Consider the following 25,405-nt stretch of genomic DNA (forward strand, 5'->3'; position numbering starts at 1 on the left):
TGGTTATGAATCTAGTGAGTACAGATATGCAAATATTTCCACCATTATATAAGTTCTCATTACCTTTGGAGGTATATTCTTTGATTGTACAGCCAAATAATTTGCAGTCCATTAAAGTAATTTAATCCTTTTGTTGTTTTTTGCAGAATCATATTTATAAGAATTACTGTCTTTTTAAATGAATACATCATTTCAGTTTCTTTGAACAGATTTTATTAGGCTAATGCCAGGAAAAAGAGAGTAGAATGATCAGAAACAGTTCGTAATCCCTATTGTCAAGTCACAGAGAATCTTTGGGAGCTGTAGACCCATGAACAGATCATTTTCTAGACACAGGAGGTGGTAAACAAAGTGGATGTTGTTGTACAGATGTCTGCATCAAACAGCTATAAGCATCAAATCTAGGCATCAGATTTGAGTAAAGATATGTATATGGAAAGCTAAAATGAATAAATATTAAATTTGCTGTATAATAGGTCATTAAACATGGTCAGATTCACCAAAACTTGAGCTATTCTAATTTACCACGTATAATATTGGGATACTGATTCTTATTCTCACCTTGTATTGAACAAGATAACAGATAGGAGAACATTTTGGCATTTTAAAGGTGCTATGTAAATTTAAGGTCTATTATTATTATTAAGTATTCTTGTATGCCAATTACTCAGCATCATAATAGTAATCACCGTTAAGAGCATCATCAGAAACGCAGGCATGTCTGGAAGTTCATACTCTGTGTACACGGAGCACCTGTACACTTGGGTCCATTAGTGTTTGTATTTAGTTCACGTTCCAAATAAGCTGTGCATTTCTTACCTGCTATACCTTGTTATATTTCTGGGTCTCATTCTCCACAACCTCCTCAACTGCTGGAAGACTCATAGATTTCCATTGGAACTGTGTAAAAGATTCATGCTGGACTTGTTCTGCTTGAGTTTGAATGGTCCTCGTTTAGAACTGGGCCCTCAGGCCTAGGCAGCCTTTAATCAGCTGTAACTGGAGTGAAGCTGTCAGCTCCTGCTTGTTCTCTGTCAGCTTTAGTGCCACTTAGAGCATCCCTGATAAATGGACAGCACAAATTTAACAGTCAACCTGTGAGAAAAGAAAACCAGACATCTCTCAAGCACTGCAAGAAACTCTTTAGCCATGTCATGGAGACTTCACAGGTAGACATCCCACTGTGGGTACAGCCGAAGTTGATGAAATAGAAATACATATATTTGAAAACAGCATCATCTTGGTAAATATAAGGGTATTTTTAAAATGGACCAGAAAGTCAGAAAAAAAAAGCAAAAGACAGTTGAGGGGAGAAAGGGGTACACAGCAATAGGAGGCTCCCTTCACTGTCACCCTGAGTAGCAAGAGGAAGAAAATTCCACGCTATGCTCTCCAGTCACTTGGAAAGTGAGAAGGCCGTGCTTGGCATGGAGAAACTCATGTTGATAAATCGAACATTCCCCAATCATGTGATACCAGGAGAGGTTAAACACAAAATTGTGTTTTAAACTTCAGTTCTCCCATCAGTGTAATGTGGATAAAAAATTCAAGCTTGCAGACCTTTTGAGAGTACATAAAGAAGCCATATATATGTTACATACAACTATAAAACAGTCCATGAAATTACACAAAGTCAATCATGTAGGAAATAATTCTCTAGTGTCCTGAAAGGTTAGCCATGAATCTATAGAGAAGAGATTCGCTTTTCTAAGGACACTAGCTATACTCCACATGGGTTTTGGTGAGCAGCTTGAATGAAATGTCCCATGCACACTCCTATTCATTTCCAGAATGCATGGCCAGGCTCAGTCAGGAACATTGGCATGTCTATTAAGCTCAGTCTGTTCTCTATGGCTAGTTGGTTATTTCTTAGAATGAAAGGCACAGACATTTTTAAATCTTATGGGTGCCTTTTCTAAAATATGTTTTATGGAATACCATTTATGTAAAATAAAAGTTTCAGTGGTCAAATAATTAAGTTTAATAAGTGTATCGCATTATCTCCCCAATAGAGAGCGGTAATATATTTTGGCTGAGCTGTAGGAAGTTCAGGAGTAAGAAAATCCATGTATCCATGTGAGGGCGATTCCCCATTTTAAGGTAATGTGCAAACCCTGGATATGCAGTGTGTAAGGTAGAAGCAGAAGGAGCCAAGTGAAACGTAACACCATTTCAAACCTGGCTTCTCACGTCATTGCGCTTTGATTGTAGGGATTGCAAGAAAGCTCCATTTTCACTTTCTTTTACTTAGACACAGATAACTGTAGTACTTTCAAAGATTGCCTTTTAATAATGTGATACACTCGCATGAGATAGCGAAAAACTTAATATGTCAAATAGCATTGTCGCTGTTGCTGTAAATTCTACACTTATTAAAGTACAATAAATAATGAATTCATCCTTTCATCCCTTCCTCCTCTTTGCTCTCTCACTTCTTTTTTGCCTTCTGCCTCTCTCTCTTCTTTCCCAATAGGCTACATATTTCTCTTAGGAGAGAACATTACCTTCCTTGTTCATTATCATCAATCAGGGGAATGGTAATAAACGGATGAAAACGATTAGATGACAGCAATGAAAGCAACAGTGGGATTTCAACAGTGGGATTTCAACAGTGGGATTTCAACAGTGGGATTTCAACAGTGGGATTTCTTTGGGGGGAGTGTGTGAGATTTTTTATTAGATAGTTGAAAATTTTATACAATGTATTCACCATCCTCCTCAACTCCTCCAAGACCTATCTCCTTTCCCCACCCACCCAATTTTGTATAGTTTTTCATCTATCAGATTTAATTTTTGTTGGCCATTTATGCACACATGTGTAGCCGTTCCCTGGAGCATGAATTCTTACCTCTAAAATTCCTCTGGATCAGACTAGCCAGACATTCAGCTTACATTAGGGCATGCTTCCTCCACCATTCATTGAAATACTCATTTATTCAAGAATATACATTAAAAATATTTAAATTCTAAGAGTATGAAAAATGACAAATAGGTTGACTAGTTCCATGTGATCAATAGTCTACTGGATACTTTAATAAGCAAAAGGAAGGTATTTCTTGTTTAACGTATTTATGAAAGAAATTCCTTCTCCTAAATATTCATTACAAAATGAAATACTAGAAAATAAATAAAAAGGTAACAGAGAGAAACAGAGACAATAGGAAGCCAACAGAAGGTTGATATGGGTCTGGTGATATGGGCAGGAATTGTAATCACTGCTTGCTAGCTGGGTGAATAAGTTATCAAGCTTTCATTTACTATTTAGCAGATTTTGATTAGGTAATAATCATCAACTACACCCACTGTGTCAGTATCTGTGAAAGTTGCTGAAGAAGAATAATAGGTGAGACATGTCTGTGGTTTAAGGAGCTCTCAGGCAAGGAGCAATGAACAAACAAGAAAGCATTGAATTCCTATGACACAAAAAGTCTGACTCAAGCGAACAAAATTGGACTGAAGATGATATTATCATATCTTTTGGCAGGAGAAAACAAGAATTCAGAACTTCCAGTACTTTGTAATGTTTATATTTGAGGATAAATATTGCTTTATATAATGTGCAAGAAATTTGGAAGAATATTAAAAGAAGCAAGTTTGGGAATGTTGAAGAAAAATGTTACATCAAAAACATCCTCATTAAGGACTTGTCTATTAATCTCAGGATCACACACAGAAAGCACACTTCATGTCACAACGCTGTTCTGTTGGCAGCCATCAGATTCTGGAACAGGGAAAACGAGTTCAAATTGTGCCTACTGGTGATCCCACCATGGTCCACTAGCTAGTTCCAAATTCAGGAGCACATCAGTCAAAAATCTAAAGATTACCCATTACTCTTCTATAAGACCAGGGGAAGTTTATGGGAAAGGAAGACCATTGAATCATACTTCTTTCCATTCAAGGGGAAATTCTGTATGTTTTGTTTATACATTCAGTCAGGACAGAAAGGCAATGTTTTCATTTCAAGTCTGAGGAACTAAAGGTCTAGGTTGCTTCAACGTACTCCAAAATCATAGAGACAAGAAGAGCAGAGAAGGAGGTCAGTCCTGCAAGGTCACATCAAAATTTCTAAACCCCTCAACAGTATAGTTTAGTTTAGGGGAAAAGGCATTTGCTTTGGGCAGTACTGTTGTGGTTTAAAGATAATTTTTTAGAACCATTGCATTAAACATTTATATCTCAGTACTTTACCCAGCTGTGAAAATATTGTCAATGTAATAGTTCTGTTTGGTCCATTTAAATGTCAAACCTTGTAAAATAGATGTTTGCTTCTCTGTACCTTGGTTTTAAGAGAGAACATTTTCATTAGCTTTTTTTTTTTGTCACTTTAGGTTCTTAAATTTCCAAATTTTTGAGAGACATTTTGCAGAAACATCTTGGTAGTGCTGGGGATCAAACCAAGGATCTGAACTATGGTAGGCAAGCCTTTTACCACTAAGTCACACAGGATCTGGGTGTGTTAAGTCACTGCATCTTATATGCTAAGCTACCTCCTATAAGCAGAAGCTGGGGGAAGTACTGCCTCTATTCCATAATCAGAATACAGGAAATTTATCAGCTTATCATGGAGTTTCTGAAGCTTTGTCTTTTTGCTTGTAGTTGTTTTTGTTTGTAAAACAAAAAATGAAAGAATGCATTAGCATGGAATTAAAATAATTTTATTTTTTTTCAATTTTGTTTTGTTAGGTGCAAGTGTGTATCAACAATGTGAAATATAATAAGCCTAAAGATAAATAATGATTGTGGATATATAACAGAATAAAAGCTAGGTCCAGTGTTAAAACCTTTTCATTAAAAAAAAATCATTCCTCTGGTGCTAGAGAGTTAGGGGTTAAAAGCACTTGCTGTTCTTGCTGAGGACCTGGGTTTGGTTTTCCCACACGCACATCACGCACATGGTGGCTTGCTATTTTTGTAAAGCCAGTTGCAGGTGGTCTGACTTCCTCTTCTGGAACCTCGTCAGATACTGCATGTACATGGTAAACTGTGTGTGTGTGTGTGTGTGTGTGTGTGTGTGTGTGTGTGTGTAGTATTTTTATATAGCTTAAGTGTCCCCAGACTATAGCATTTACTTCTGATACCTACATGCTGGCTGGTACCAAGGTCTTTCAAACTACAGAGGTAATAAATTCTCTACAGTAGTGTTTTATTTTTTCTTTAACATAAAGATTTCATTTCTTGATTTAAGTATTAAAATATGATCACCACACAAATCTAAGACTGGCTTGCACAAAGCTAAGCAACTTACATCATTAAAGTAAAACAGAACCACTAGAAGTAGGTGTAAACTTTTAGATATATCTATTTAATTAATTTGTTGTTTGCTGTCTTTTCTGGAGTTTTTTTTTAAATATGCACTGAATTTGAATATGACCATAAAGTAAGAAATGGTTATATTAACCTTCTTATTTGTGTGTGTGTGTACATGTGCACAGGTTGGTGTGGGTGGAGAAGAAGGCAGAGAGGTGTGTGGTATATGTGTGTGTGGTGGTGAGATATTGCATGTGTGCATTCACATGGGTGCACACTTGTGGAAACCAGAAGAGGGCCTTAGAGATCCTGCTTTATCACGCTCCTTATTTCTATGAAGGAGGGTCTCTTCATGAACCACAGCTCACAGCTTTCTCACAGGCTGGCAGCCAGCAAGTCCCGGTAATCCCACTGTCTCGGTACCACACACAATGCTGTTGTTGTCGGCATCCTTGAGATCACACCAGGTTGGTTATGTGAGTGTTGAAATCTGAACCTGAGTCCTAAGGATGGCACACCGAGTACTTTTTAAAAAGTAATTTTTTGAAACTATATTATTTCCTCATACAATAGATCCTGTTTAAAGTTTTCCCTCCCTTTGCTCTTCCCAGTTCTCCCCCACCTCCCCTCCTGGATCCTCTCCCTTTCCATCTCTCATTAGAAAAGACCAGGCTTCTATGAAATAACAATAAAGCATGATAAAATAAAATAAAGTAAGATAAGACAAAACCGACAGCACTGAGTCTGGACCAGGCAGACGAAAAAGAGCCACAAGATCAGGCACAAGAGTTAGAGATCTCCTCATTCCTACACCCAGGATTCCCTTAAAACCACTAAGCAGAAGGCTATAATACATATGCAGCGTACCTGGTGCAGACCTGCGTTAACCCTGTGCTTGCTGCTTCAGTCTCTGTGAGTTCCTATGAGCTTTGCTCAGTTGTTTCAGAGGGCCTTGTTCTCCTCATGTCTTCTGTCCCCTCAGTCTGTCCACCTCCTTCTGCCTCCTTTTCCATAGCCATCCCTGAGCTCCGAGGGGAAGGATTTGATGGAGATGTCACATTGAGAGCTGTGTATTCCAATGACTCTTTCTCTCTGTGTAATGCTGTGCTGTGGGTCTCTGCTCTGTTCCTGTTGGCTGTAGGAGGAAGCTTCTCTGATGATGATTGAATAAGACACCGATCTATGAGTATACCAGAATATCATTAGAAGTCATTTTATTAGTTTTGCTTGCTTGATTGTTTTTAAGACCAGTATTTTTTTTTTTTTTACCCTGGGTGTTTTGGCTATCTAGTCACTGGTTCTTGGTCACCCAAGCAGTATTCTTTATTTTATTTTATTTTATTAGTTAAAAAATACCAATCCAAATTCCCACTCCCTCCCTCCTCCCACTCCCACCCCACTCCCTCCTCCCACTCCCACCCCACTCCCTCCACACACCCTCCCACCCCACCCCCTCCAATCCTAAGAGAGGGCAAGGCACCCCACCCTGTGGAAAGTCCAAGGCCCTCCCTACTACATCTAGGTTGAGCAAGGTTTACATCCAAAGAGAATAGGATTTCAAGAAGCCAGATGTGCAGTAGAGACAAATCCCAGTGTCACTATCAGTGACCCCTCATTCTGTCCCAACTGTCAACCCCCTTCAGAGAGATTTGTTTGTTCCCATGCTCATTCATCCCCAGCCCAGTTAGAGTTGGTGAGCTACCATTAGCTCAGGCAAACTGTCTCAGTGGAAGAACCCCTGATGGTCTTAAATTCCTTGCTCATACTTTCACTCCTTCTACTCTTCAAGTGGATCTAGAGAGCTCAGTCCAGTGCTCCAATTTAGGTCATTGCCTCTGTTTCCATCTGTTGTTGGATGAAGGTTCTATTATCTTAAATATCACCAAGCAGTATTTTTAACCATTGAACTATTGCTCTAATCTCTAACATTCTGAATAGCCCATGGAAATGTTCACCTTCCTCAGTGGCATATGAAACCCACACTGATCCTTATCACCATCTCCAGAAATTATGGCTAAAGTGGGTTTGCTGCATTTTTCCGTCAGAGGATGCCAATATAGAAAGTACACAGTCACCATGTTCTCATTCTAGAAAAGACATTCCATTCCATCAACCTGGGTAAGTTTTCCTTGTAAAGTTGAGGCAAAGTAATCCAAGACTCTCCACTGCTATATTCAACTTTAGATCTTTAGCCTAACTTCCTTAATGAAAATGTGTTTACCAGTCTTTACCTGGGGAAAAATTTACACAAAATTCCCGAAATAAAAAAACTACTTGAACCCAAGTTATAAATAAATAAAATATCAGAATCCTAGAGAATGAAATTTCCTGTAAAGATTGAAAAATGCTTTAATAACACTTGAATTTTATGCCATTGGTAATATAACTGGAAATCAAAAAGTGTATTAAATATGAACAACATATGGAAATGTCATAGTTTATCATTTCAATTTTTTATTTCTGCATATTCACACAATCATATGAAATTTGAGATTGAAAATAGCTCATTCATTATTCAAACCTTATTTTAAACCACTCTGCATGAGCTATGAAGGAAAAGTTTCACCTCTTGCTCACTCAGTGATAGAGAGATCATTCCTGGAACCATTTCCCACTGAAGTTGCTTTCCAGGAAGAATGGGCCTCAGAGAGTGGAAGTGTTAGGTACTAAAACTTTTGGAAATGGATTAATAGCAAATGGAGTCGGTTGACATTCGTTTTGTTGCTGTTGTTTTGTCCTGAAAAGGAAATATTTTATTGTGTTTTGGAAACATCTCGTTTCATAAATATTCAAATTTGTGTCCCCACCACCAGTCAGAACTGGAAAGAAAGAAAGAAAGAAAGAAAGAAAGAAAGAAAGAAAGAAAGAAAGAAAGAAGAAAGAAAGAGAGTCAACTGGGTATTTTTCAATTTTGAGAAAATTAGCAAACACATATACCTATACATTGCTAAAATCATAACTGCAGTTAGTTAATTCCTAAATTGACGAAGAAACTCAAATACCATGCGGAAACAACTGTCATTTTGACAGATTAGAAAGAAATAACACAAACTAAAACAGAGAAGACAGAAAATATCAAGGACAATGGCTGGAGAAAAGAAAAAGAGAGGTTCGCAAGGGGTTTGCCAGAGAAGAAAAGACCTCCTTTGTCAGGGTGGAGGGCTGTCCCACAGCATGGTTGGTGAGAACTGGACAGGGAGCAGAGATCGGTACCCTTCTTTCCAAAGCCACAGTGTCTTCCACAGGAAGGCAAGACCTGTCCACAGATGACAGAGCTGACACACTGGCTTGCCTTAAGCCAAAGACATTTTAAGTTGTGATTGGTTTTACTTTAACAAGGGGGACAATGTGGAACTGGAGCATTTATACATGTTTCCTCAAAACATCAGTTTTTCTGGGAAAAAAAATGTTAAATAACCACAAAGTCCCACCTTTCCCTACATGGGGCACCTTCCAAACAGATTCGTTATTTCTTGAACCTTTTCGCAGACAGTATTGTGTGTGTGTGTGTGGGGGGGGGGGGAGACTGGGTGGCCTGGGAACTGTGACAGATGCAGAACTTGAGCTGATGCAGTGGTCTCATGCATTTGTTTTTATGTACGCTTTCAGTTTTAGTGCTTTCCTGAGCTGTGGAACATTCGTGATTCTTTCCGCAGATGGGATTTTGCTCCACACTTTGGGATCTCTCTACTCTCCACTGCTTTATGATTAGGCCAAAAGGCCTGACGGGAATAAAGAAGGACTATGTCTCCCCAGGAAGATCAACATAGATGGGACCCCACACCCATTTCCCCAAAACCCGTAGAATCATGTCTCGACTCTCAAAGGGAATTAAAAACTATGTTTGGTTTTGATTGTACATGGATATACCTTTTGATGGATGTTTGGAACAGTTTGATAGGGGGAATGAATACTACGAAATAAATGTGAGAAAATTGATATCTCCAGTTGTTATAAGCCAAGTATATCTCTGTATAGCCACTTACACTGTCATGGTTAAATTTTAAATTTCAAGAGATGTTGGAAATGGCTTTAGGCTTGTTGACAATTAATATGTTGCATTCCTGCTTGTTTAAAATGGACTTTAATTTTAAATTTCTGCTTGTCAGAATAGCTTCTTTTTTTTTTGTTCATGATTCTGTAATTTACCAAAATACCATCACCTTCCAGTTGCTATGCATAGTGTTTTTGAGACTGAAACACTCTTTCTGGTGGTTTTGTCATTATGCAATGAATGATGTCTCGAAAGACAGTGTTCTGAATCCACGAGTGAAGAACTCTGTTCCACTTTCCTATTACATCAGTAAACTAAGACGTTTTTGCAAGGATGTTTTACACACCGGATATCTGAATTTCCAGAAAATGAGGCTCACAGCGCCTCTGAAAGTGGTTCCCTTTTTGTTGTGTTTGTCAAAACTCAAGCTGCGAAGAACCTTGTAACTCTGGTACAATTTCTCTAAACCAATTAAGTATGGGTGTTTATCAGTTCACCAGAATGAGCAGGGCTGGAGAGACGGGAGAAAGTGGGACCCACATGGTGATGGGCAGACAGGAGCTGGGCTAACAGGCAGACAGATTTGTAGGCACAGAACCACCCATTCTCACCCATAATGAGCAAGCTCGGGGCAGCTTTAATTCATGAGTTGTGGGCTTTTTGTCTCCTGCACCACAAAAGGGAATACAGGGCCGTGTTAGGGGAGGGTTAGATTAGTCCTATGAGGTCAGTGGAAACAATGCTGACATGTTACTTGATCAGAAGGATGTTTTCACACTGTTTCTCTTAGATGGTCCCTGGGGACAACTTTCCTTCTCTCTCATCTTCTGTCTGTCTATGTGTCTCTCTCTCTCTCTCTTTTTTTAATTACCAAGCATGACATTCATGGTTATTTCTTCTTTCCACCCAGTTGACTACAAAGGGGCCAGCTTTCGGGCCCCTTGTTGGTCAGGCCTAGGGGAGGAAGTGACAGAAGGCTGGCTTTATTTACCTTAGCGGCTTCCCGTGTAATCTGGTTAATCGTGTGGCTAATGGGAGCACTCCGTGGATCCCCACACACTGCGCTCCACAATGAGGACTCATTCATATTTCATACAATAGAGTGTTTAAGTCATTCCACGCTTTGTGGAGAAGATTGGCTTTCTTTGTGCGCTTGCTCTCCAGAAGCCTTTGCCCCCTCCTCCTCTTTCAAGCAGGCATATGTTCCTGCCCCTGCCCGCTGCAGCTGGACAAGGAAAAGGCAGGCTTCTTTCTATTCTCTTTTCTTCCGTCAATGAATTGATTACCGCGTGTGAAATGGGACTGAACTAGCCCCCACCCCTGGCCAGCGGATGCATAGATTAGCCTTTTGGACTTCTAATATTTCACATTGAGACAGTCCAAGAGGAGGCAGGGCTTGTGCTCCTCAAGTTGTCCATTATGAGCACAACAATCTGTTGAGTACAAAAGAAAAATAAATAAATAAGAGCAGGTGAAGTGTTGGGCTGGTTCTCTTAAAGGCATCTGCGAGCGATGCCCCTTAAGCTGGGGCACTGCGGAAAACGGCCAAAGGGACGGCGAGGTGGGGGGAAATAGGTATCTACTAACTAAGACAAAAGTTTAAAGACATCTGAGCTGAAAGGGTAATTTCATCACCACGCTGCGCACTGGCACTTGGATTTGATTGTAGAGGGGATGAGGTCTCATTAGTCCTAACGGGCTAGATAATGGGAACCCACTGGCTGAGCTGCAGTTTTGGAGAATAATGAACTCCGGGATTCTGAAGTACAGATCGGAATGTTTTTAATTGCCTTAAAACAATTTTTTTTTTAACATTTAGTTGCAGCTTTCAAAGACCTGAAATCTGGCATCTTACACACATACTTTGCCTTCAGTTTTGTACAAAGGGACTTTACTGTCATCCAGTCGCTTCAGCAAGAAGCTGAGTCAGAAAGCTGGGAAATCACTCTTATTTGTAAGGTAGGATGATTTCACTGCTCTTTGGATGGCTAAGATGGGCTCTCCAAAGCAAACATGAATGTTCCTCTCTTTGCTGTCAAACACCGCGAGATCACCGCTCTCGGTGTTCCAGAGTCTTCCCTGAGCTGTGATGTCTCAGGCCTCCTCTGGTTACAAGTGCCCACATGGCAAATGTTTCTAAGTAAGTTTGTAATGAAGTGTGCTTCTATTTAGAGCAACAACTAGAATCCGGTGAGTTAATGAGCTGGCATTTGCAGCAACCGTGGTTTAGATCCTTCTAAACAATACATGCTGCTATGATGATGATATATAAAGCTATATCTACATACAGATGAATAAGACCCGCCCTCAGACTAATGACAGCGGAGAATTACAGACTGCTAGAGTATGCAATCAAAGGAGACAGTGACATTTATTTATAAAATGATGTATGGCTTGCCTGGTTCAAAGAAACATGATGCAGCCTGAACGTGGGGGAGGTTGAATGACCTGTCTTATTCCCAGTAGCCAGTGTCAATCATTATATAGACACTTACCATGTTAGCCAAGAGGAATAGAAGTCATTCACACAACTCCATGAGGACCTGGGCAAGAAAGTCCTTTTTTTTATTTAGCAGTGTTGGGAGTGTGACCCACAGTCATTTGGCTCATTGAAGTATTAACCATAACCAGCAATCACCATTTGCCCTGGCTAAGTCTATAACCTGTGTAAAAAAATATGATTTGTGTTTTATCTTACTGACTTAAGGCTCTGGGGTGGTTACAGTCAACACATCGTGTTGTGTCCACAACAGAGCTGATACCATCATTTCGCATGCATGTGCAAGACTATGTTGAGTGATGGAGAAGGAAGCTTGCTTTTCAGTCGTAGTTTTCTGAGAATTTATGAGAAAACACATTACCTGAAAGGTAAGCGAGAGAACTGAGCAGAGAGATGCGCTTTTAAATGACAGAGAGCCAAGAGAAAAGGCAGTATGGGGTAAAGATTAATTAAAAGGATTTTCCTACGGATGCCAGCTAAAACAACAACAACAACCAAGTGTGTTGGGGGGACACTGTTAAAAGCCTCCATCTCTCAAATTAACTCCACTCAAAATCAAGGAAGCAAAGCACCGCAACCTTAATTAAAGTTTACTCCTGCAAGCCTCCTCCCGTGCCTCCTGCCTCACAGCTCAGGGTTCATCTCCTTACCCTCTACTTCATTAGAGTCCCACCAATCCATTATCCAGCTCCTAATCCCCCTTTGGTCCTAGGAGTCGGGTTATTAGAGTGTTTGAAGGGTCCCTGTCATTGTGATGGAGGTGTGAATTGATCACTAAGATGATAACCGGTGACAAGTGCTGTTTATTAGACTGCTACTTTGCTTCTTAATTACAGCTGATTAGCCGGCCAGTAGCGGATGAAAACAACAGTTAGCACTTGGCCTGCTCATCTGCCACTTCCCCCTTCTTGCTGTGATTTTCTGTCCACTGTGACTTTTCTGTGTTTTTTTTTACTTTTGGTTATTCCCATAGACTCAACATGGATCTTTATTTTGCAAATGAAATTTTTTTTGTTAAATTTTATTACAACAAATTCCATTAAAAACCGTTTCAAGACCATCTAAGTTTGTGAGATTTTCCTCCCATCCTCGATTTTGCTGTTTTTTACTTTTTTATATTTTTAAATTTTTATTTATTTACCTATTTATTTGCTACTTATGTTCTTACCTCAACTTAAATAGGGCAAGTGAAGTTTTCTGAAGGGCAGTATATTATCTGTATGTGAATGACTTTTTACTAAAACAGGAGAGATAGTGGCTGTATTTATTTATTCTCTAAAGAATACTATAAGTGAAACTATTGTAATATATACCATTTCAGTTATGCCTAAAACCAAACTGAGATACAGAAGTTAATCTATTCTATGAAACATCTATTTATGCTATTTATACAAGGTTGTAAAATTCTTTAAAGTTTTGCTTATAGAATAAAATCTATCATAATTAAGTGAGTTTTGTCTTTCTAATTATTTGTCACTCTCTCTTTTTCCCCCTTTGAGGCTGTGCTCATTCTTATGTTGATCATAGCTGAAAACCAAGCAGACAAAACCAAAACCTAATCATTCAATGCTAAACAAAGTAAAACTAGAGGTGACAGTGGCTGAATGTGATAGTTATTCAGATTAAAACAAACTGGTCTGAAGGGTAGATTCTGCTTTAGTGCCTTAAAAGAAAACTGACTTCATTCATTGATTCATTCATTCATTTGGTCAGGAACTGAATACCCTCATTTTCATAGATAATGAGAATTCACAGCAATGCAACCTTAACTTTTAAATGTACATGTTTTACTCCCATTTAAGCAGATATTCCAAAAGATGCCTGACTACCACAAGACAAGGTCAAGGAAGAAATAGGTTGTGTCCTTAGGACAATCGCTGAACCTTGAAATATTAGAATCTCTTAATGATAAGAAGAATATCTTAATGACTCAGGAGAGAGCAAAATGATCAACAGGAGCCAATACATCTGAATGCATTTTAAATGTTTGTTGCTGTCATCATTCATTGGAGTAATCTTTGAAAACTCCAATGAGTTTGTTGTTGTTGTTTTGCTTTTGAGGTTTTATTTGTTTGTTTGTTTTCCTTTTGAGATGGGTTCTCTAGATGTTTCTCAGGCCCACACTGCGCTCTCAGGTCCGAGGGCATTTTTGTCTCAGCTTCCTGTGTAACTGAGAACAGAGGCGCAAGCTACCATGCATGGCTGCTTGCAACAACGTTTATGGAATCATAAGAGGTTAAAGTTGAAAGAAGTCCTGGAATCAGACTAACAACTTAGTTTATATATATATATATATATATATATATATATATATATATATATATATATATTATAAAAAATTAAGATATACACACATGCTTTTTTGTTTGTTAACAGAGATTGAGATTTTCCTGCTTTCCATTGTTACCATTATTGTTGTTATAGTATTTGTCAGGATACTTGCAAGGTTTTGGAACCCAGAGAAAATAGATACCTGGTTCTGTCTGCAGTCAGTAAGTTCCTAAATTTAAAATGTACGTTCCACTTAGTGAAACTCCTAACCTTGTTTGAAAAATGCAAATCATAACTCCAGCCAGTTAACTTAGCTAGCAATCATTTAGACATTATGGAAGTACAATGAAGTGGGGTCTGGTGGCACATCTCCTCACATCAACTCTGGGAGAAATACTTGATAACTGGGCTGACGGTTCTGAGCTGTAAGTCAAATGCTGTTCACAATTTGCTCATTGTTGATGTGAGAGTTGACAAACTACTACACACAAGGTATTAATTGTGGCCCTGTGCGCTTCCCGGCGAATGGTACATTCGGGAGAAAGGAGATCTTTTCTTTTAAGGTTGCTAACAGGCAGGGACATCCTTTCTTACTGTCCTGTAGGTTTCACTCGAGACAAGTTGTGAGGACAAAGAAAGACAAAACAGCTAGCTATAGTAAAGTGGAAAGTTGAAGCCATCTCCATTCATACCAATGCAGACTCTTCTAAACTGCGTTTACTTATTTATTTTGTGTTATCTCAGACAGGCTCTTACCACCTAGCTCTGGCTGGCATAGACCTTGTTATGTAGACCAGCCTGGCCTCAAACTCATAGACATCTTCCTTTCTCAGACTCTGAGTTCTGGGACTAAAGGTATACATTACCATAGCTAGTCAGAGTCTCCTCTCCTATTTAGAGATAATTATTAAATCCACAAAAATTTCTAGAGCTGATAAATGTGTTCAGTATAGTTGTTAGAAGCAAAAACTATACCCAAAATCTAAATTCAGTTAATTCAAAAGTGCAACTGACAGCAATCAATGTAAAAAGAAGTCAAAACTTTTAATGTTAGAAAAAGGGGTATATGGGAGAGTAGAGTGAGGAAACGGGAGGGGAAATTATGTATTTATATCATAATCTCCAAAAAGATATTTAAAAAATTTTAAAAGCAAACAAAATACTATTCAGTTATCAAAGATTTTGCATGAATGAAAGACTGAAGACTCCATTTAATGCCAAAACTTTCATGTTAAAAGCAGAAACACAATTGAGGGAAATTTAAGTACAAATAAGTAAATAGATAAAAAAGACTACTAAAACAGAAGTTTCACTGAGATTGGAAGATTTTATATTGCTAACACGGCAATTCTCCTGAATGTCACATACAGCCTATGAGACCTCTTCTACCAACAGTTGCTCATTTTGCAAAATAATTGACAATAATAATAATAAAATTCAAATATAAAACGCAGTGATTTAAAGTAGCCAAAATAACCTTGAATAAAATAACAAAATACAAAATTGGAAAGCTTTCTTTTCTCAGTTTTAAAACTTAAAAAAAAGCTATGGTAAACAGTGTGTGATCCCGGAGTGTGCATGCACATGTGTGTGTGTGTGTGTGTGTGTGTGTGTGCGCGCGCGCGTGTGTGTTTGAAATCAAATCCAGGATCCAGAAGTAAGACTACACTTTGGCTTTAGTTTATTTTTAACACAGTGCCAAGACCATTCAAAGAAGGGAGGATAACCTTTTCAACAATTAGTGCTGAATTAGTTGGATATTCATAAACAAAAACTAAACTATTACCTTTAACTCAAAATATTACAAAAGAGATACTTTAAACGTATTGATTGAGTGTTAAGACTTTTAGAAGAAAATGTCCATGATCTTAGGTTAAAAGAAAATTTGGGATGGCACCAAGTTGAGCAACAAAATATTTACTTGAACTTTGTTAAAATTAAAACCTTTAATTCCAGAGAAGTCAAAATCAAGGAAATTTAAACATAATCTATAGTCTAGAAGAAAGTTTTAATGTTCCTCTGTTCAGAATATATGACAAATTCTTTTTACTAAGGAAAAACATCAGGTAATATGATGCCTTTAAATGGGGAAAGATCTTTTAATAGATCTTTTCATTTTGTGGTGCTGGAGGCTGAACTCAGAACCCTGGGAATGCTTGGCAGTTGCTCCACCACTGAGCTGAATAGACATTTACCAAAGAAAACATAGTACGATCAACTGGCATAGAAAAGATGCTAACCATCACTAACCATGAGGGAAAGGCCAAATTGAAACTATGATGAGCTATCAGTTTATATCCAGGAGTGTTGGATACAATCTGGCACACAATAACTGCCTCTGGTCAGGATGGAGAGGAAATAGAACCAGTCACATGTTACAGCAGGAATAGAAAATGTTGCAGCCACTTCTGAAAGTAGATAGATCCTTTCTCACCAGGTAAATGTTCTCCCATCGACCACAGTTCTGCACAGAGAATTCAGAGTCACAGCAGCAGCATCTACAATGTTCCAAAGCCAGAAGCAATGCAAACCTCCACACCTTGGTGGTTTGTTAAGCATCAAACATAGAACTATCACTTGGCTATACAAAGGATGGAATGAGGAAGCACACTCTGAACTTTTACCTTCGATAAGCATTTGCATTTTCGTTAAGTGAAAGAACCTAACATGAGATGAGTAGGAAATTAACAGAAAACTTTGTGGTTTTGTTCAGCATTTCTGTCAACAGAGTCCTGAGAATTCTCCACAAACGGACTTGTCCCTTCCTTTCTATCAATAAAGTCAAGGTGTGAAGGTGTTTTGGGACCTGTAACCATGCGACATTCTGCCACAACTTTATAATTTTATTTTTTGCTTTCATAACCACCCTTTAAAGTATTAATATGACAGCCATATGTGACCGGTTACAAGAGCGCTGATGGTCTCTTTTTGCATGTTAATAATTTTGATCTTGGGTTGTAAACAGGTCTTTTATGCTAGATAGATTTTCAAAACATTTGGAAAAATAAGCTTGTCTCTGAGACTACAAACACCGAGTTTATTATCAGAATTGATCTATTTCCAGAACGATGTACCATGCTGAATTTAAATATACCCTTGTCTACATACTTATGTATATTCTGATGAATGGACAGCTTTAAAATCAAACATTTCTACCCCAGGTCAGGCCCCCTGATGGCCAATACCAAACAAACTCCATACTTGTGTTTGTGTATGTCTCTTTTTTTGTACATTTTATTATTGACTTTATTTTATTAATTTTATTTATAAAGATTTATTTATTTATTATGTACACAGTGTTGCCTCCATGTATGCCTGCAGGCCAGAAGAGGGCACCAGATCTCATTACGGATGGTTGTGAGCCACCATGTAGTTGCTGGGAATTGAACTCAGGACTTCCGGAAGGGCAGTCAGTGCTCTTAACCTCTGAGCCATCTCTCCAGCCCTTATTTTGATTTTTATTTGCTCCTTTTTTTTTTTTGAGAGAAAGGTAGAAAAAAAGAACAAGAAGTGTTCTGGGAAAGGAGGTGAGGATGATTTTGGAGAAGTTGGGGGGAGGTAAAATATAGCAAAGAATATTGCCTAAAATATTTTAAACAAAAAATTTTAAAAATAAAATATTCCTAAAAGTTCATAATTAATTTTCAGATAATCAGTTTTAAACAGAAAGATATGCAAAACAAAACAGAAAGAAACAAGCATAAGCCCTGTTTGTTAATCTCCCCAAATGGGAAAATTTTTTTCTTGATTTTAAATTTGATTTTCTTACTTGAATAAGATGTAAAATAAATAATATATTGGTAGAAATGGAGGTATCTGTAGCTCAACTTTTTTTTTTGGTAAATCATTCTTGACTTGTGATGGGGTCCAGTCAAATGCATTGAAAGTAAATAGTGCTGTAAATAAAGTGTGTTTTAGTGGGCCTGACCTGCAGAGCATCCTATCTCAGTCATGCTGTACATTATGAAGTATTAGCTATTTCCCCAAGTGACTATGAACTGAGAGTGAGCAAAGAAGCTACAGCACCGGCTTCCCTTGTAGGAAGATGTCAAAATTCAAAATCTCAGATACTCAAATTGTATATTTATTTCGTAGCTTCTTAAATATTTAAATTAATATAATTCACGCCATCCCGAGTTGTGTGTACAGAAAATAGATTTGCACACGTGATAAACACAGAGGTGTGGCACACCATGCCAGTCTGTGCTCTATGCACTGCCATACAGTTCATGAACCGGGCAAGGGGCTGGAGATTGAAACACACAAAGCCTCACAGAGAGAGAGAAAGAGACACGGGTCATTCTTGATGCCAAAATGCCCCAAGAATGCCCCCTTTATTGTGTCCAAGGGCAGCTTAAATAGGGATCTTTTAAGTGATAGCCATGCCCCAGTCAAACCCACCAGAAACCATTCTCCTGCCATCCTGAACTCCTGAGGGTCTCGTGCTCAGAGCAGCTGTAGGCACTCAAATCAGGGGAAAACAAGTTGTTTACAAGAAATTCAGGATCTAGGGTTCACTGCTTCGAACACAGAGGTACAGGCATATGCCTATGAACCTCTTTGTGTTTGTATGTGTACATTCATGGGAGCAGGAATGTTTACACATGTGTGTAAAGTCCAGAGGCCAAGACCAAATGTTTTCCTGAGCTACTCTCTTATGTGTGGTCCCGCTATGTATGCTATGAATATGTTTGATTGCCATTGGTAAATAAAGAAGCTGCTTTCTGTCAATGGCTCAAAAGAATATAGCCAGCCTGGAAATAATATATGTAAAGAGTGTAGGCAGAGTCAAAGACAGGCCATGTAGCTGCCAGAGGAGAAAGACAAGCCATCAGCCAGAACCTTGCTGGGAAACCACAAGCCTCATGGTAAAATACAAAATAATAGAAATGGATTGACTTAAGCTATAAGAGCTATCTAGAAATATGCTAGAGTCATTGGCTAAGCAGTGTTATAATTAATATAGTTTCTGTGTAATTATTTTGGGTCTGGGTGGCCAGGAATGAAAGAGCAGCTCTCTGCCTACAGCTCTCCATGTTCATTTTTGAGCTAGTTTCTCTCACTGAACTCTGAGTTCATGGAATTTTTAACTATGACTGGCCACTGAGTTTCAGAGGTCTGACTACCTCTGCCTGCACAGCTCTGGAGTGACAGGTATATGCTTCTGACCCAGATTTTACCTGAACACCAAGGAGCCAAACTTAGGTCTTCATGCCAAAGAACTCCTGACGTTCTTCTGATCTATTGGCTTCATTTATCATTTGAACTTCTAGAGGACCTGAGGTATCAGTGACCTTCATATCAATCTGTTTCTCACATATTCCCACCTTCAGGACAACATACAAAACAAGACATTTAGTAACCCCTGATTTCTTTTTTTTTTCTAAAGTAAAAGAATTTTCTAGAATTTCCTCTCTGTTTACAGTGACAATCCTTTGGGCTGTCCTTCTGCTTGCAGAATTAACACATTTGCAGCTATACAAAATGTTGGTGCTGATTTCTGTTGCAGTATCTTGCAGAATACACACTGGCATCCTCTCTTGCTGCCTTTGGCTACTCTCCATTCAGATGACAAATTTTGCAGCACACTGTTCAATCCTGCCTTGTCCTTCTGAATTACTTTTCTCATTTCTTGAGTGCAGCACCTACCACAGGTCAGGGGACAGGAATATCTAGAGACTATTGACTCTTTACCCCAGTGATCTGCAGACCTAATACATATTCTTGACTTTCTATGCTACCGGTGTGGTAGGGTGTGCAAAACAGTGAAAATCCTAGAGAAATCCCAAAGCCTTTTGTTATTCAAGAATTGCAATCTACCTGCCCAACAAATCAGTGTGATTCATTTGCATCTGATTCATTTTCATTGTGCTATTAGCTCCTGTCTACCTTCTGGTGTGTTGGAGGTGCTAATGAGCAATGAAGCAAACTCAACATAGAAAGTACAAGGCATTGAAAAACCATGATAATTAGTTCCTATATAATGAAGATTGGGATGGGGATTACACTTCCACATTCATATAGCCCTTGATTTGCTTATCATTAAGGACATTAAATCCCACTCAACAAATATTCATTTGCCAATATTCAGGACTTTTCCCAGAACTTTATAGAATCACAAGGAGATAAAATATATCTCTTCTTTGATGCCCAAGGGACTAGTCAGTCTCATGAGAACAATGTTCATAATCGAAGCTATAGATTGTTCTCCATTCCTTACTGTCCTTTGCTAGAGTCACAAAACAACATACAGCTTATATCTTCACAAGCGTTTGCATTCTATGACAATGCAATTTGATGTTGAATGTAGAATAGTTTCATTTGTAGATTCTGTAAACAATGTGAACAGTATGGTCTTATAAGCTTCATTAATAGAAGTGAGAAAATATTAAACATAGTGATTTTGCCTTCCCCAAATCAGAAAATTTTAAGAACTATAAAAATAATGGTCAGTAGGCTTCCCTATAACCTGTTAACTAGACTAGAAATTTGGATATGCAGCTGTACGCATCTAAGTTTTGAATAAACAAAAATGTATTTTCCTATAGTGAATATGCAAAGTGCCATCATTATAAACACAATATGTTACAGAAGATATTTAAAAGTCAGCACAACATGAAAAATGATAAAAAAGAGTAAAGGATTAATTTTTATGCAGGAATATACTTGAAAAGTATGTGGAAGTCCAAAAATGTGAGCCTATTTCCACCTGGTGTGAAGGTCAGATTGTTTTAGCTTGTTCAAAGTTGTTAACAACAAGTGTGGTCACACACCCTACCTAAGGTGTTGTTACTTGGTATTTTGGAAATTAAGATGGCCCATACAGGTCGATCCTCTCCACCCTGACTGAAGGTCAGAAAATTCAAACACACTTTTGCTTCTTCTTTTGAATTAGGAGGTTTGACCTAGGGAGTGGCTGCCTTAATGATACTTGGTCTAGGGTGGCTTCACTGCCTAAACAACAGAATGCTTTTCTCATGAATTAATGACTTGATGTCTCAAAGTATTAAAGTAAGCAACTATTCTAGTTCATTTTTGTACTATGTTAAAGCAGTCTTTTGTCCTCTTCCCTTTGTTGTATTGGGGTATTAAAGTATATAGAAAATTAAACGCGGGCAAATTTCAGTATTCACTGGAAGCCCTCCCAGTACTATCCTATGCTTCTGTTTGTTACTTTTGCTCAAGTCGTTGTTCTCTTTACATGTTTTTCTAATCCCTGTGCCTCTACTCTGGTAAGTGATATTTTTGTCGGAGCTAGTCTCCAACAAAAGTATACCATTGGTATACAAAGAAGATTGTTTCCAGAACCTAGTTAAATAGTAAAATCTATAGATACCCAAGTCCCATATATAAAAGTTGTATATTTGTATATTACTCACAAAATGCTACTATTCTAAGCCATCTCTAGATACATATAATACCTAACATAATGTAGTTGCTAATAAATAACTGTTACACTATATTGCTTAGTGGATAGTTCTTAAAAATCAATACAGTTTTAACAGACATAATTTTGCAAAAACTTTAAATTAAAGTTCGGTTGAATCATTGGATACAATGAGCCCATGAAAAGGGGTATCACTGAGGTAAAAGTAATGAGATTATTACGGACAAAGGCCCCACTCGAACTGTAACACAATATTCAAACTAAAACATGCAAATGGTCATTAAACACAGATATTTCTAAAGTCACCATAAGACAGCTTATGATACAATTATGCCTTAACTCTAATCATTACTTCACTTCAATAATAATGTTCGTAATTCAATTTCTTCAAGTGTCAGCAGAATTATCCTAACACTAAGCAGCTTCAGCTACGTTAGTAAATTTGTACCAGACCTAAAGATGGCCAAAAACGCATCAATAACCTGTGACTGTTTCCTGGTTTTGCATGTCTGTCTTGCTGCTGCCTCCTCTGGATCACTTGCTGTGGTGGATTGATCCAGTTTTCTTGCTTTGTAAGTCAGGTCTTTATCCAAAATTCCTGAGGTACCTTCTGCAAATCCAGGGACCCCATTACCAAGTTATCATTATCTGATGCTAGTGACCTTTAATAATCAGAACCTCAGTGGGCTCCCACTCTGATTGTTCAAGAGTATTGTGTGCATTTCTGACAGGAGAGCAGTACATCAAAGCTGCATCCTCTTTAGAGTTACTTTAACATATTTTTGTTCTTATCGATTCTATTACCTAGCATAGCCTATACTAAAAAGTAAAAGAAAACCATTATGTGTGATTTCCCTCAGACTTCAGAACTGAATATTATTTAGTACATTTGGAGAACTGTGTTCCAAGGTGTATGACTTCATTACTAACTTTTCCAAATGTATGTTCAACAACTATTGTATGTGACCGAGATGCCTTAAGAGACAGGAAAGAATGGGCCTTTATTTCATAAAAGCTTAGAGGCCAATAGGTGATGTCAGTAGTGTGTCAAAATACGTCTAATCCCAGACTAAGGTGATCACAAAGTCTGAATGGGCTCAGGTCTTCTATCGTCATCTGTCCAATGCCATTTTGGTATTGAACATTCTCCTGGCAACTATGGAAAAAATAATTCTCAGTTCTCCACCTAATCCTATATCAATTCGTTAGTGCCCAAGTAGCTAAGATCCATGCTGAGGGCTAAAAGGAGAATGAGGACAGCAACAGAAAGTTTGTTGGTTTATTACCAAAAGGAAACTTCTCTTTTCTGAGTAATGTGAGGTTTCAAGAGAGCAGATCTATTTTTTAAACTCTTTTCAGTTTGAACAGTCAGTCTCCTTAATATCTGCTGTGAGTCAAGAAATACAAACATAATTCTAATTCTCTAAACAATTTCTTCATACAGCGCACCCGAAGTGTAAGGCATCTTTCCCCTTACATCTAATAATTCATGTTAAACCACGAATTCATATGCCCATGCTCAGTCTTTTCTTCACTGTATATACAATCCATTTACACTTTCAACACACATGATATGCAGTGGAAATTTATATACATACATCAAAGGAATTGTTTTTAGTACAGATATGGTGAATAAGCAAATAAACCAATTAGCAAAAAAAAAATTAAGGATCCCTCACTAAGAGAAAACATACAAATCCCTACAGCTGCTAACTACATTCAGCTAAGCAGAGTGAATCTAAGCTGAGTTCTTCTGAAGAAGTGAATGAGCTAATATGAAGGTTAGGGATGACCTCATGAGTCTCTTTGTTTCCCAGGCGAAGGTCTCTTTTACTCTAACTCGTTTCCAAAGGCAAACTAAATTTGTAGAGAACGTTTGACAGATAATTTGTTCGGCTAGTACTGCCTATCTTCAGATTTTTTTTTGTTTGTTCACTTTGTCTGTTATCTTTCTTTGTACTCATTCATTCTGCCCTGTCAGGTGTGTGCTGTCTGGTCCTTAGTAGAAGAAGGTGGAGCTCTTTGCTTCACTGTGGATGTGAAGGATGGAATCCTCCAAGCCCTTTGGATTCCACATTAAACTCTGAGGAGATGGTAAACTATGAAGAGCAAATGACAACCACTTTAATTTGACAAATGCAAATGGATTTCCAGAGAGAAATGCAGAACGGGATTCTATTTTTAAAAAAGAGAGAGAGATCAAAAAAAGAAAGAAAAAAGAAAACTTTAGAAGCAGATTCTATTTTCATTCTAGAAGGAGATGTTCTTAGTTTAGGTGGGCCATTCCTTGACTTTGGACTCCTCCAGAAGCCACACAGGATAGTGGCCATTTCTTCTCCGACATGGACGCTTCTTATAGCATTATGCAAATTGGATATTAGGTATTCCTTGAAATCAGAATTTCTCTCCTAAAGTACAGCAGTTTTGATGCATAAAGCTCAGAAATTTCTGGGGAGATTGATGGCTCCACTCAGAATTCTGACATTTGGATTAAAGCAGTACAGAAATGAATCTTGTATTTGACATTTAAAAGGGAAGCTTTTCTACCCACTGTAGTTCCCTAAATCATACCAAAGGAACTGCCATGACAAAATGGCTTGAGAAATCACTCTCCATTTATTTCTGTATTTTCCACATTATGGCCAATGGATTGAGACTTAGAGTCATTACATACTTGATGTCACAGCAACACACAAACTAGCGAAGCGATTCCTGAATGCTAAGGAGCATTCCCTGCGTATAGATCTAATAGCGAAATTTGATTTTCCGACACCTCTACTGGGATCTTTAAGAAAGCATAACATTTTGAAATGGCTTTTCTCCTTCTTACTGAGTGTGTATGTTCTTTTGGAAAAAGCGGCAGTAGTAGGTTTCTATGAACTGCCATCACTTGAATGTTAGAGGGAGGGAAGGAGGGAGGGAGGGAGGGAGGAAGGGAGGGAGGGAAGGAGGGAGGGAGGGAGGGAGAGAAAAGGAAGAGAGAGAAAATTTCCATAATTTGATGAAAAGTGTCATGCAAGTCAAAGTATTTTTCTGAACTGTTGAATCATATCAGCTTGATATTGCATTTATGAACTTCCGTAAGTTCTTAATAAGTGAAGACTGAAATCCAACATGCTCACTAAACCTACTGACATATTCTCTCCAATACAGTATGGAAGAATGTAAACTTTATCTATAATTATAGAAACATGAAAGCATAAAATATACTTTTTAAAAATGTCATGTATTTGAGCATCCCAAAATGTCAAGTAGATTAGGGAAATCTACTTAAAGTGTAATTACTAATATCTAACCAACTCACCCAAGCTCATTCTATATATGCAGGCTGTACTATATGTATCTCCTTTGAAGTCACAGCCCCACAATATCATTAGAAAGCTTGTCAACATGGTGATATTTGCTACCAAAGTCTATGAAAATCATAAATAGTACAAAATGTTTTATGTATGCTAATATATGCATATGTAACTTCAGAATCTAAGGTAAATAAATAAGGTAAATAAGGTAAATAAAATAAAACATAAATTGTTCTTTTAAAGATATCCAAGACTGTGAGAAGGCATAATTAATATATGTTAACTTGATACATATTTTATAATCACTTTGCACAAACTTTGAATATTCTATTCACTATGGTTATATTTTGCATTCTAACATTGTATATTGTAGAAGTGTATATTGAAATCATTAATAAATCAAACATATTGATCATAAATATATTTATCTATATGTACATAATATATTTGTACTTATGATAGGCTAAGATAAAGAGGAGAAAATATTTTAAAGAATTTGAACAGTTTTTAAAATCTTCAAGTATTTATTTAATGTAAAATATTGGTTTTCTTTCCTTTTTTGCTACTTTTTTAAAAAATAGATTCTTCCTTTATACAATACATCCCAACCAATTTTGATTGTATTTAAGGTCTATTTCACAATAGGAACTCTTGCCTGGCCAAAGAAATGTCTATACATGTCAGACTTTTATGAATCAATATTG

Source organism: Arvicola amphibius, chromosome 6 (assembly GCF_903992535.2).
Source record: "Arvicola amphibius chromosome 6, mArvAmp1.2, whole genome shotgun sequence".
Taxonomy (NCBI): domain Eukaryota; kingdom Metazoa; phylum Chordata; class Mammalia; order Rodentia; family Cricetidae; genus Arvicola; species Arvicola amphibius.